Below are 12,664 nucleotides of genomic sequence, written 5' to 3'. Positions count from 1 at the left end.
AGTCGTCGGTTGCGCAGTATGTAAGTGCCCGTGTTTGGAAGCCCTCAGGAATGTGAATGCTTCCAAAGCCTTCTAAAGACTTCAAATTGTGAAAAGGAAAAGCGAGGGAATGATGAGCAATAGGGCCAGATTTATCAAAGCATTACTGACAGTTTTTTCTTCTTAAACAGTCCTAACCAGCAGAGGAACTGTTCTGCATGATAATAAGAAACTTCTTAACCCTCTGGGTGATACAATTACATCGCCCAGGAGGGGGCGCAGCACATTTTTAATTTTTTTTTTTAAATCATGTAGCTAGCACTAGGCTGTGCAGCGGCATCCCCCCACCCCCTCCGATTGCCTCCGGCGATCAGCGCAAGCAGGAGATTCCGTTCAGAACGGGATCTCCTGCTTGGCTTCCCCCGTTGCCATGGCGGCGCTCGCGATGACATCACCGACGTCATCAATGTCGTGACATCAAAGGGAGTCCCGATCCATCCCTCAGCGCTTCCTGGCACTGATTGGCCAGGCTGCGCAAGGGGTCTGGGGGGGGGGGGTCTGCGCGGCACGGCGGGTAGCGGTGGATCGGCGGCGAGCGGCGGCAAGCGGAAGTTGCACGCAGCTAGCAAAGTGCTAGCTGCGTGTAACAAAAAAAAATTATGCAAATCGGCCCTCCAGGGCCTGAGAAATCCTCCTGCGCGACATACCCCGAGCTCAGCTCGGGATTATCGCCCAGGAGGTTAAAGTGGATGGGAACCGCATTTTTAAAAAAATGAAGCAAATACCTACCTAAGGAGAGAGAAGGCTCTGGGTTGTATAGAGCCTTCCGTCTCCTCTCTCGGTGCTCTCTATCCTGTGCTGGCATCCCCCCCCCCCCCCCCCCCCATTTCAATTCAAAGGGTATTTGGAAGTCTTCGGGAGCCGTGTCCTCCCGAAGACGTGCGGCTCCATACTGCACAGGCGTGAGTGTGCAAGAGAGCGTGCTTGCGCAGGTGCAGTACAGAGCCGCCGTTCTTCAGGAGCACTTGGCTCCCTGAAGACTTCTGAAGCCTCCTTCGGCCGGGTAAAGCAGTATTTGACTAATTTAGTCAAATACTGCTTCCGGGCGAGCCAGCACTGGAACGAGGGGACAGGGAGAGGAGCCGGAAGGCTCTATAGGACCCAGAGCCTTCCCTCTCCTTGGGTAAGTATCTGTCTAATTTTTTTAAATGCGGCTCCCATTCACTTTAAATCCTACTTATTAGCAGCAGTTTAACGTGGATTTCTAGAGCTGCACTACAGTTAAGAAAAGTGCAAATCCTTCCCTAAACTGCCACAGATTAAGAAGTGCTTAATAGCAGTTCTGCAGTGCAGGCTAGACATGATTAGTAAAGTGCTCCTCTCCTCTGCTGCCAGGTGTCCTGTTTAGCTGTTCTGTGCTTAACCCTTCAAGTGCTGGGCAAGGATGCAATACAGCAGATGTATTGGTTATCTCAGCAACCGCAATTGATGTTTTAGGATGTCTGAGACCACTCTGCACGGATTTCTAAATACCTACTAATATTTTGTCTCAGACACTCTTGATAAATGTCTCCCACAGAGAGGACTAGGAATGTTCTATGCGATACAGAGCCCTCCTTCTTCTTGATGAGTATCTACGTTTTTTTTTGTTTGTTTCAGATTACATCAGGTTTCTTTAAGCTGGGTACTCACATACGAGTAAAGTCCCTTGGTAGGGATCGAGACTAAATCCCTCAGGAGACAGGATTGGGGCTGAGGCTATACAAGGGCCTCACTAGCCTGTTGCTATGGAGGGGGAGGAGGCCTGGCTGAGACTGGTACATGACAGAGCAGGCAAGGCAAGGGGGCTGCTGTACACACACTAGGTTATATAGTACGACAACCTATGTACATGTGTACAAAGCTTTGGATCTAATGTGTCATTGGCAGTAAAATATGTTATTGACAGTTGCCAGTCTGTGGGTGTGAAATCCCCATGGGACAGAGGTAGTTTTGACCAGTTGAGCAGAAAAGCTCAACAAGGAGCAGCCCCAAGCGGAGTAGAGCAGGAGGGAGAAGTACATCAGACACTAGCCTGGTATATATTTCATAACCTACTCCACCCTCCCTTAGCCTGAAATGCTATGCCCTATGCTAGTGACACCTGGTGCGGTCCGCACCTACTACACCCCCTAGTGACACTACTGGGAAGAGTGTCATTGGTGGGGTTGCAATATTAAGAAGGACACATATAAGGTGGTGAGACCCTGCCAAAGGCTTACAATGTAAAGGAAAAAAAATTGTAATATATAAATACAGCAGCTATGCAAAGAAAATGCAATGGCAGCTTTCAGAGCAGATAAACTGTACTTTGGGAATTTGTAATTTGTAAACAGACAATATTTCTTGTGCACAAAAGCAAATATGATGTGTAAGGGTAATAAACGGTAGGAAAACATGTTTTTATTGAATGTTATGTCAGAGTTTTATCCCACTTTAAAGGGAACCTAAACTAAGAAGTATACGGATCTTTCCTTTTAAACAATACCAGTTGCCTGGCAGCCCTGCTGATCTCTTTGACTGCAGTAGTACCTGAATCACAAACCTGAAACAAGCATGCAGCTAATCCAGTCTGACTTCAGACAGAGCACCTTATCTGCATGCTTGTTCAGGGTCTGCAGCTGAAAGTATTAGTGATATAGGATCAGCAGGAGAGTCAGGGAACTGGCATTATTTTAAAAGGAAAAATCCATACCCTTCTCAGTTTAGGTTCCCTTTAAGTGTGTTCTCTATAAAGAGTTGTTATTTCAGGTAAGGTTATAAACCTAGACCTGGGTTGTTTTGGTAAGGAAAAATTATGTTTTCCTTATTAATAAAATTATTTCAGATTTAGAGAATAGTCTTACGATAATAAAATGTCATAGAGCGAGGGATAAATTATACCTTGCTCCTTTTATTATGACATTTCAGTATAACAGAGGTTATGTATTTATTTAAAACTAGTAAAAAGGCCAGTCCGTTAAAAAACCTGGTGCTAGGTCATGCTGCTACCCCCCCTCCACCGCAATGCACTCGCAGACTCGCCCTGCTCGCCTGTCCCCCACCGCTGTCCAAAGTATATGCACACAGGGAGATGTTGCTTGTTGGCAGTTGATCAAAACTGTTATTTCCCACAATGCAATGAGGATCATAGACAGCAAACTGTCATGTCTGGAAGTGTGGACACAGGGACACAGGAAGACGTAGAGACACAGGGGTTTTATTATATGGGATAAAGACTTCATTGACATGCACAATTACAGTGCTTGCAGCCATTAACAGCAAGGTGCTCAGGTAATTGCCAATTAAAAGACCACCAGATGTAAAGATCTCCTGTATTTCATAACAGATGACTGCGATGGTTAATCTAGCTCTTGAGCCATTTCTTGTTTTTATTACATTTGCTTGTACTGTAAATGATAGTTTAATGGATGTGCAGATGTGATTTGGTGTTCCATTATTACCCACACACACACTCACATGCACACGCACATGTACACGCACACCTGTGAACTTAAAAAAAACCCTGGTTGTCAATTATTTACACAATTCTAAGCATTTATTTTCCTTTGTAATCTGCACATCTTAACCATTTAAGTACCAGCGGTGTCTGCCACCTTAAGGACTTCAGCGGCGAGCTCGACGGGGAGCGACGAAAATGGCGGATGCGCGCTGCGGCGGTGATTGAAATCTACACCCTGCCAGCCAGGTAACCACCACAACAGAGCATAGATTTCAATCACCTCGGTCCTTAACCTCCCTGGCGGTAAGCCCGTGCTGAGCACGGGCTATGCCGCGCAGGGGGATTTCTCAGGCCCTGCTGGGCCGATTTGCACAGTTTTTGGTTTGCAACACGCAGCTAGCACTTTGCTAGCTGCGTGTGCAGTCTGATCCGCTCGCCGCGCCACCCCCCCCCCCCAGACCCCGTACGCTGCCTGGCCAATCAGTGCCAGGCAGCGCTAAGGGGTAGGCCGGGACTCCCAATGACGTCACGACGTCGATGACGTCGGTGACGTCATGCCGCCCGTCGCCATGGCGACGGGGGAAGCCCTCCAGGAGATCCCGTTCTTTGAACGGGATCTCCTGATCTCCGATCGCCGGAGGCGATCGGAGGGGCTGGGGGGATGCCGCTGAGCAGCGGCTATCATGTAGCGAGACTTTGTCTCGCTACATGAAAAAAAAAAAAAATTAAAAAAAAAGATTTGCTGCCCCCTGGCGGATTTTTTGCAAACCGCCAGGAGGGTTAAAGGAGTTATTTCGCGAAAAAAAAGTAGGCAGTTAAAAAATGTGACAGATGACAGGTTTTGGGCCAGTCCATCTTTTTAAGGGGGATTCTCAGGGCTTTCTTTGTTTTCAACAGCATTTCCTGAACAACAGTTGCAAAATCTAACTGACATAATAGTGTGCAAGTGATTAGGGAGGCCGGCTGGTATCTTGCTACTTTGGCAGTTAAACTGTTGTTCAGGAAATGCTGTTGAAAACAAAGAAAGCCCTGAGAATCCCCCTTAAAAAGATGGACTGGCCCAAAACCTGTCATCTGTCACATTTTTTAACTGCCTACTTTTTTCGCGAAAGAACCCCTTTAAGTAGTTAAAGGGCACCTGCAGCTCCACCCCCACAAAACGTTAGATACTTACCTCAGTAGAAGGAGGCTGCTTCCCCTCTTGGGCTGCATTAGGAACCTCTAGACACTCTTTGACATTAATGTCGAGCATTGCTTGCACCCACACTCCTCTTCATGTATGATTGTGCCCACACTGCACAGGTGCAGGAAATGTCCCGTGACTGTGCAGCAGCATGGAGCCGCTTGTGCACAGTCTTTTTCTCTATGCATTAACAGCTCCTTGTGGCTACACAGAGGGGAGAGAAAACAGTTCCTGTCCAGCAGCAGAGGGTTTGTAGACTTTGGGGGAAGCTTTTGGATTATCCAGAGGCTTCCCCCTACTGACGTATGGATGTAACTTTTTGTTTTAACCTTACTGGTTTGTTTAAAGCTTTTTATATATTGTAGGTGCTGAATGTGATGCATGTTGAATACTCATGCATGGTCTGCTCTCTTATGGAGTGTATCTTAACATCACTACAGCTTGAACTACTTGATGAAAGATGATGTCTGTGGAGTACCCCCTACTGTTAACAAGACCATCTCAATTACCCCTTGACACATACAGTATAAATGTTAGGCATATTCATTATTTCCATTTAATTGCTTTTCAAACATTCATTTATGCTAGAAACCAGGGTTGTGCAGGCTTGTGCAGAGGGGGAAAATTTTCAATAAAATAGCCCCTTTGGCTGCGCAGAGGAAGCTCCGCCCTGATCATAATAAGCTCCGCCCACCCATGCGACACTTTGGAGTGATTGGACAGGAATCTTAGTGTGGCCATTCCCTCAGCTGTGTGGGAGAATGATGCTGTCTCCCTGACAGCAGCACCCACTGTGACTTCTCCTTCCCCCAGCATCCACAGTGACCTCTTCCTCCACTTGGCCCCACAGTAAAACTAAACTAAAAATACTTATACATGCATTTTAATAACCCACAAAACTCACTTTAATAGCATGAAAATGACTGTTCCAAATACCACCTAAAATCAACCCAAGTATCCCCAGGGGTTTCTGACCCTATTTCTATTCTGTTTTGCAGGAAGATTATAATTTTATTTTGCAATCCATATTGAAATAACAAAGTGGAAAAACACAATTCAACAAATCTTCCTAAATGATAATAAGCTAAGACCAGTGGCGTAGCTAAGGAGCTGTGGGCCCTAATGCAAGTTTTTTGGGGCCCCCCAAGCACTCTACACATAACAATGACACGGCGCACCAAAACCTGCAAATGGCAACTACAGTGTCAGAGGTGCAAGAAGAGGATGGGGAACAGCTTGTTAATGATTACCACTATTCAAAGTATCTATAGAAGTGATTATTTATGAGCACAGGAACAATAGAGAGCATATACTGCAGTTGAGGGAGGGCCCTTTGGGGCCCCTCTGACCCAAGGGCCCCGATGCGGTTGCTACCTCTGCACCCCCTATTGCTACGCCCCTGGCTAAGACGGACCAGTGGGCAGGATTCAGAAGTTGTATACAGTACTTCCTGACAGTTCTCAGATGCACATAGCCTAAGGCTACTTACATGCACTCAAACAATTTCACCCTTAACAATCATTCATCGATTTTTAGGGTGTTTAGGGAAAGCTGAGGAGCATGTACTGTTAAGTGGAGAGGAGAAGGGTGACGTCGGGAAGCCATTGAGTGAGTGGAGTCCTGCAGCATGGGTTAACTCAATCCATTATGTCTTGGGGCAGCTGTATACATGTTAGATTCCCGGCCAAGACAGCCCAGTGCAATTGTCTCGGTCAAGTTTGCTTAAATTTGCGTATGAGGCTTAAGATGAGGCTTGACATGATGAGATTGACATGTGTATGTACAGTGCCAAGCACACAAATAAATATGCTAATGCTGTGATGCTTTTCTTCTTTTTCTGAAATCTAAAAGAGTTAATATTCAGCTATACAGCTAAGAGTTTTTCTCCTCACTGATATGGAATTACAGTCATAAAATACTTTGCTCTCAGAAGCCCAGTTTTCTGTCAGGAGAGGATAGATAAAAAAAGGTCAAGAGTTCATATATTTGAGCACTCTGAGACACAGGGACAAACTGTTTCAATGAGCTAAACATAGCATAAATAAATATCTAAACGTAATTCTTAGAAATGGGAGGATAGATACAATTGTTTATCTCATCCCTTTATTTCTACTTAGGTTTCACTTTAAGGACTATTTGCCTTTCTTTATAAAAAATGGAACACTTGCATTAAAAGTAAAACTGTACAAGCCAGGTAAAAATGTCGAGTTGTGTTGAGTTTATGGACCTACACACAATTGGATAGCTTTAGACATCAGGGGTTGCGGAGGATTGGTAAAGCCTCTGGATCATCCGGAGGCTTCACCCTACTGACATTTTTTTCTTTTAAATTTACAGATTTACTTTAACGACTTCAGGATCACAGGTTTTTACCCTTGAAAACCAAAACAATTTTCACACTTCAACGCTCCTCCCATTCATTCACCGATAACTTTATTGTTCCTTATCACACCGAAATAATCTATATAATGTTCTTTTTGACGCAATTTAGGCTTTCTTTGTGTGAGACTTTTTGCTAAGAATTATTTTATATGCATTTTAAAGAAAATAATAAGAAAAAAAGAAGAAAAATCATTATTTTTTAGTTTTCAGCCATTACAGCTTTAAAATAAAATGTCGTTCAATACATAAAACCCACACATTTTATTTGCCCATTTGTCCTGGTTATTACAATTAAATTGTGTCCCTAGTACAATTTATGGCAACAATATTTTATCTGGAAATAAAGGTGTATTTTTCCCCTTTAGTGATTATTAATAATATATCACTAATCACAAGATTTTATTTGCAAAATTAACAGCAATATACCCTCATGACATACATAACCTGCAGCAGTTCCACACTGCCCTTGCTCATGCGAAGCAGGAATACTTTACCAAGCTCATCGGAGCACAAGCTTCCAATCCCCGGCGTCTTTTTAGCACCTTCAACTCCCTGCTTAAACCCACCCCCCCCCCCCCCACCTTCTGTTTCCTCCCTCTCTGCCACAGATTTAGCCACCCACTTCACCAACAAAATAGTCTCCATCCGTCAGGAAATATCCAATCTTCAATCTTCACCTCCCACCTGCTCACAACCTACTCCTTCTCCACCCTATCCTCCCCTCACCTCCTTCACTCCTACTACCACTGAGGAGGTCAACCACCTACTGCAGACTTCCCATACCACTACCTCCCCCCTTGACCCTATCCCTTCTGATCTACTTCAGCCTCACTTCACGGATCTGGCCCCAGTCCTCACTACCATGTTTAACCTCTCCCTATCCACAGGCACCTTCCCCTCAGACTTCAAGCAGGCCACTGTACTGCCTCTGCTCAAGAAACCCTCCCTCGACCCCTCGCTACCCTCCAACTACCGCCCGATCTCCCTCCTCCCCTTCGCCTCAAAACTCCTTGAGCGTCTGGTTCACAAACGCCTGACCCAGTACCTCAATGCCAACTCACTACTAGACCCACTGCAATCTGGATTTCGGCCTGCCCACTCAACCGAAACGGCTCTCACCAAAGTGGTCAATGACCTTGCCTTAGCTAAAGCTGAAGGTAAATACACCATTCTCCTCCTCCTTGACCTTTCAGCAGCTTTTGATACAGTAGATCATCCCCTACTCCTCCAGTCCCTCCAATCCATGGGCATTCACGATCTCGCCCTGACCTGGCTTTCATCCTACCTCTCCAACCGCTCCTTCACGACCTCCTTCAATGAGTCCTCGTCCACCCCCAACCACCTCTCAGTGGGAGTCCCCCAAGGCTCGGTCCTTGGCCCCCTACTGTTCTCCCTATACACATCCTCCATTGGCAAGGTTATCTCCTCCATGGGTTTTAACTATCATCTGTATGCAGATGACACCCAAATCTATCTCCACACCCCTGACATATCCACCACTACCATGGACAAGGTCTCCTCCTGCCTATCTGCCATCTCCTCCTGGATGTCCGCTAGGTTCCTAAAACTAAATCTAGACAAAACGGAATTTATGATCTTCCCACCCCGGTCATCCCTGGACCTCCCAGATGTGCAAGTCACTGTTAACCACACTACTATTCACCCTACCTCTCAAGCCCGCTGTCTGGGTGTCACCCTGGACTCCGCACTCTCCTTCACTCCCCACATCCAAAACCTCACAAAGTCCTGCAACTTCCACCTTCGTAACATCTGTAAGATTCGCCCTTTCCTGACCCCTGCCACCACCAAACTCCTCATCCATGCCCTCATAATTTCCCGCCTCGACTACTGCAATGCCCTTCTGTCTGGACTCCCTAAGACCCGAATAGCCCCACTGCAGTCCATCATAAATGCGGCTGCCAGAATTATCCACTCCTCCCATCGCTCCACCAGGGCGGCTCCCCTCCGTGAATCCCTCCACTGGCTTCCTATCCAGTCCAGAATCAGATTCAAGATATTGTGTCTGACCTACAAATCCATCCACAAAACCTGTCCAACCTACATTTCTGATCTTACTCAGAGATACACACCAAGCCGCTCACTCCGCTCCTCCAATGAACTTCGCCTGACCGTCCCCCGCATCACCCAGTCCCATGCACGCCTCCAAGACTTCTCAAGAGCCGCTCCGACACTATGGAACTCCCTACCTCCACCCATTAGGGCAGCCCCCTCCTTCAACACCTTCAAGAAGGCCCTCAAAACTCACCTTTTCACTCTTGCCTACCACCCCTCACAATTGCTCTAAACCCACAGCCGAACTCTGGTCCCCTACCTCTCGTGTCCCTACCTCTCCCTCTAGATTGTAAGCCTTTGGGCAGGGTCCTCACTCCTTTTGTATCCTACCTGATCATGCACCTCCATTACTGTGCACCCATGCTATGCATTTGAGTGAACCTAACTTGCCTAACTCCATGCTCCCATCCAGTGACTGACTAAGCATTACCTTGTACTCATACTGTGCTGTGTGATCTGGTTTTCTTGTATTCCTGTATTGTCATATTGCTGTTTGTCACCCCTAAATATTGTCTGTAACCTAAATTAATGTCCAGCGCTGCGTAATATGTTGGCGCTTTATAAATACAACAAATAAATAATAAATAAATAAATAAATATTAAAACGTCCCTAAAGTAACTATTTATGTAGTTTTTTTTAATGATGTAATTTTTTTTGTATTTTATTTTAACAAGAAATTGGAATTAAAAATACAATAAAAAAATATATTTTTCTATGTAACAGTGTATAATGGTGTATTTGGGAATATTTTTACTTTTTGGCCACAAGATGGTGCTTCACTAACCGTGTTCTATTAATAGAAACACTGAACCATCAGGTTTTTTGAATGAGAGCCTGGGTCTCGCTGCTGCAGGCTCTGATTTTTCACAGGCACGGTGATCAGTTCTGGGAACAGCTGTTTCCCATACCTCAATCATGGAAGGAGGGGATTGTGATGGCAAGGTGAATGGAAATGGCGCAGGGATCACGAATGGTGGCGGTAAGTAAGCAATATGCATAACTACGCCCCTGATCCGCAAGTGAAGTATACAGGGGATATGTGTAACAAAGATCCTGAAGTAGTTAAAGCAACTTAACTACACAAGAGTTGTGTTTTACACACTGTGAAATACTGGATTTCTCATTTTTGAGATACTTATTGAATTTGGTGTCAATATCAATCAATATCAATCAACTGCGAAAATCGTCCCCAAAGACTTCAATACAAATTAGCAAAATAGTGGAAATTTAAGGAAAATGTTGCAATTTTATGAAAAAGAACTTGTGAAACTGGTTTAGGCAAATTCGCCCATCCTTAAACCTGATACACACATCCAATTTTGATTGGTAAGTCATTGGCCAATTTTACCACTTCCATGTAGTATGAAAGCTTACCTGCAAAATCTGTTCACAGTATTGAAAATCTGTTGGCTCATATGGTAAGCAGGTGGTGAAATTGGCCAGTGAATGGCCAATCAAAACTAGGTGTGTGCATGCACCCTTAAAGCTGGTACACCCCTTTGATTTTGATTGACTAATGATTGGCCTATGTTACCACCTCAATGTAGTATGATGACCAACTTATATTGAATCCTATCAACAGAATGTGTAAATAAAGTTTCATACAACATGGTGATAAAATTGGTCAGTGATTGGCCAATCAAAATTGAAGGTGTGCACCAGGCTTATGTCTTTCCATGGATGAATGCCCTGGCCAACTATCAGCAGACCAAAATGTAGTGTGTATACTTAGCTTTTTTTCAACACTATTCAGAGGTTTTGTTGTTTATAACTTTTAAAAGACAAAATAATAATAATAATAATAATAATAGACCATACAACCGTATATTCCTATTTAATTCACAATGCAGTAGCACTAAAATTGCTGTATCCAGGTGCAGTACTTTAGTACTGGCATGTGTGCTGAGACCTAATGCTGCCATTCAGATTTCAAGTTAATAATTTTAGGGCTTGGTACAGTAGGTTTTTTTCCAAGATTGATTTTCCAGGAGATCACTCAAGGTTGACAGTGAAGCAATTCCCTCTGGTAGAAAAAGAGGTCTTACTGGCAACTGCATAGAGACGTTAATCTGTCTACTATTACTGAAAATAAAATAATAGGTCAATGTAAAATATCCAGTACTTTTTGTAAACCATTGTAGGTGCTTCTCATCAAGTAAATTGTGAGTGTATTAATACAGGATTGGGTTTCATGGAGGACTCTAATCACTAGTATGAGGTTAGGTTTCCATTAAACTAAATATATAACAGATGGACAACTGATCAAAGATCCTTCCCTGCTTTGATATAGAGCACACATAGTACATAAATGTGATTTAAATTGCTATCCGATCCAGGCTGTAATTCACTCGTTGCCTTGATACAAACAACCGTACAATGTTGAGTCATTATAACAGGTCTCGCTTGATGGACACCTTGAAAATGTCATCAGATTTCTTTGCCTTTGAAGGTCAATGAAGAGCAATTAACGCATCCTTTTACAGCAATCATGTTCTCCAGAGATGCTGAATTCATTATAGATGTGATGCTTTTTGCCAAGCTAATTAAGTTGTGTTGAAATAGGAATGCATTTATACTATGGATTTACTAACTATTGTCATGCTTATCTTTATTTTTATAAGTGAAGAGATCTAGCAAGTTACATAAAAAATTAGGTGATATATATATATATATATAAGACACACAAAAAGACTGTGACAGTTTGTGAAGGGTATGAATAATTTTGAACTGGACACTTTTGCTCGAATGTAAATAATAGCTTAGAAATATTTTTTTTCCCACAATAATGTCTTATTGCCTTTTTGGAGACACCTATGTCATTTCCTGTCAAAAAATTAGTTGCTGGTTGAATAAAAGTAAATTTAAGTCAAAATTTGCCAGGGGTATGAATAATTATGGGCAGAAAATTGAACATTGGGGGGACAGCGTCAGGGGGTTTCATTTAATTCATCACTCGTCCTTACCGCTACGTACCTGACTGACCACAACGGGCTCAACATCTTGCAGCATGTCCTATCGACATTCTCAGACAGAAATTGGTTGCATCGTCAATTGGGTGTGCACTTGGTGCCACAGATTTTTATCCGATTTGATAATTATTATCGAATCAGATGGTCGATAGGCCACCAAGTCGCTAGATGTATGGGTACCATTAATGTTTAGCTAATACAAATCCACGAACCATATGACATTACATTTTCTTATTGCCACTATTGAGATTATTATAGTTCTTGGCAGGACAACGTAACCTAAGCGTATTTTGAAGGATTTTTTGGTGTCAGATACATTTTGTCGCCATCTTAGCCAGTGAAGACCCAGTTAATGAGGGGTTAAATGGTCTCTCTAGGGACCTGGGTGGCGGTTTGATACCTTTGACCGTGTTAGAATGCTGCAGTGAGACAACCTTGTGACACAGGTGGAGAGTGACTGTGCGCAGACGGCGGTCAGCAGGGATGCACAGCAGGCCATTAACACTGGAATTAGGAAGCTTGAGTAATTATATGAGAAAAAAATCTCATTTGTGGTGGAATATTAAATACAATAAAGAATACATAGATGATAATTT

General features: G+C 43.8%; 2 protein-coding genes across 3 annotated transcripts in view; one reads left to right on the top strand and one right to left on the bottom strand.

Annotated features, from left to right (window-relative positions):
- Positions 1-3,078, bottom strand: part of LOC137536563 (GRIN2-like protein) — a 296,606-nt gene extending 293,528 nt beyond the window's left edge. For both annotated transcript variants that reach the window (XM_068258805.1, XM_068258806.1), the window contains exon 1: positions 2,987-3,078. The gene's annotated coding sequence lies outside the window, so the exon portion shown is untranslated. The remainder of the gene's footprint in view (positions 1-2,986) is intronic.
- The window catches only part of LOC137536564 (synaptotagmin-15-like), a 147,945-nt gene that overhangs the window by 78,467 nt on the left and 56,814 nt on the right, over positions 1-12,664 (top strand). The window lies entirely within an intron of this gene.

Source organism: Hyperolius riggenbachi, chromosome 10 (genome assembly GCF_040937935.1).
Source record: "Hyperolius riggenbachi isolate aHypRig1 chromosome 10, aHypRig1.pri, whole genome shotgun sequence".
NCBI classification, from domain to species: domain Eukaryota; kingdom Metazoa; phylum Chordata; class Amphibia; order Anura; family Hyperoliidae; genus Hyperolius; species Hyperolius riggenbachi.
Note: the sequence above shows the minus strand (reverse complement) of the source record. Positions and strands in the feature narration are given on the sequence as shown.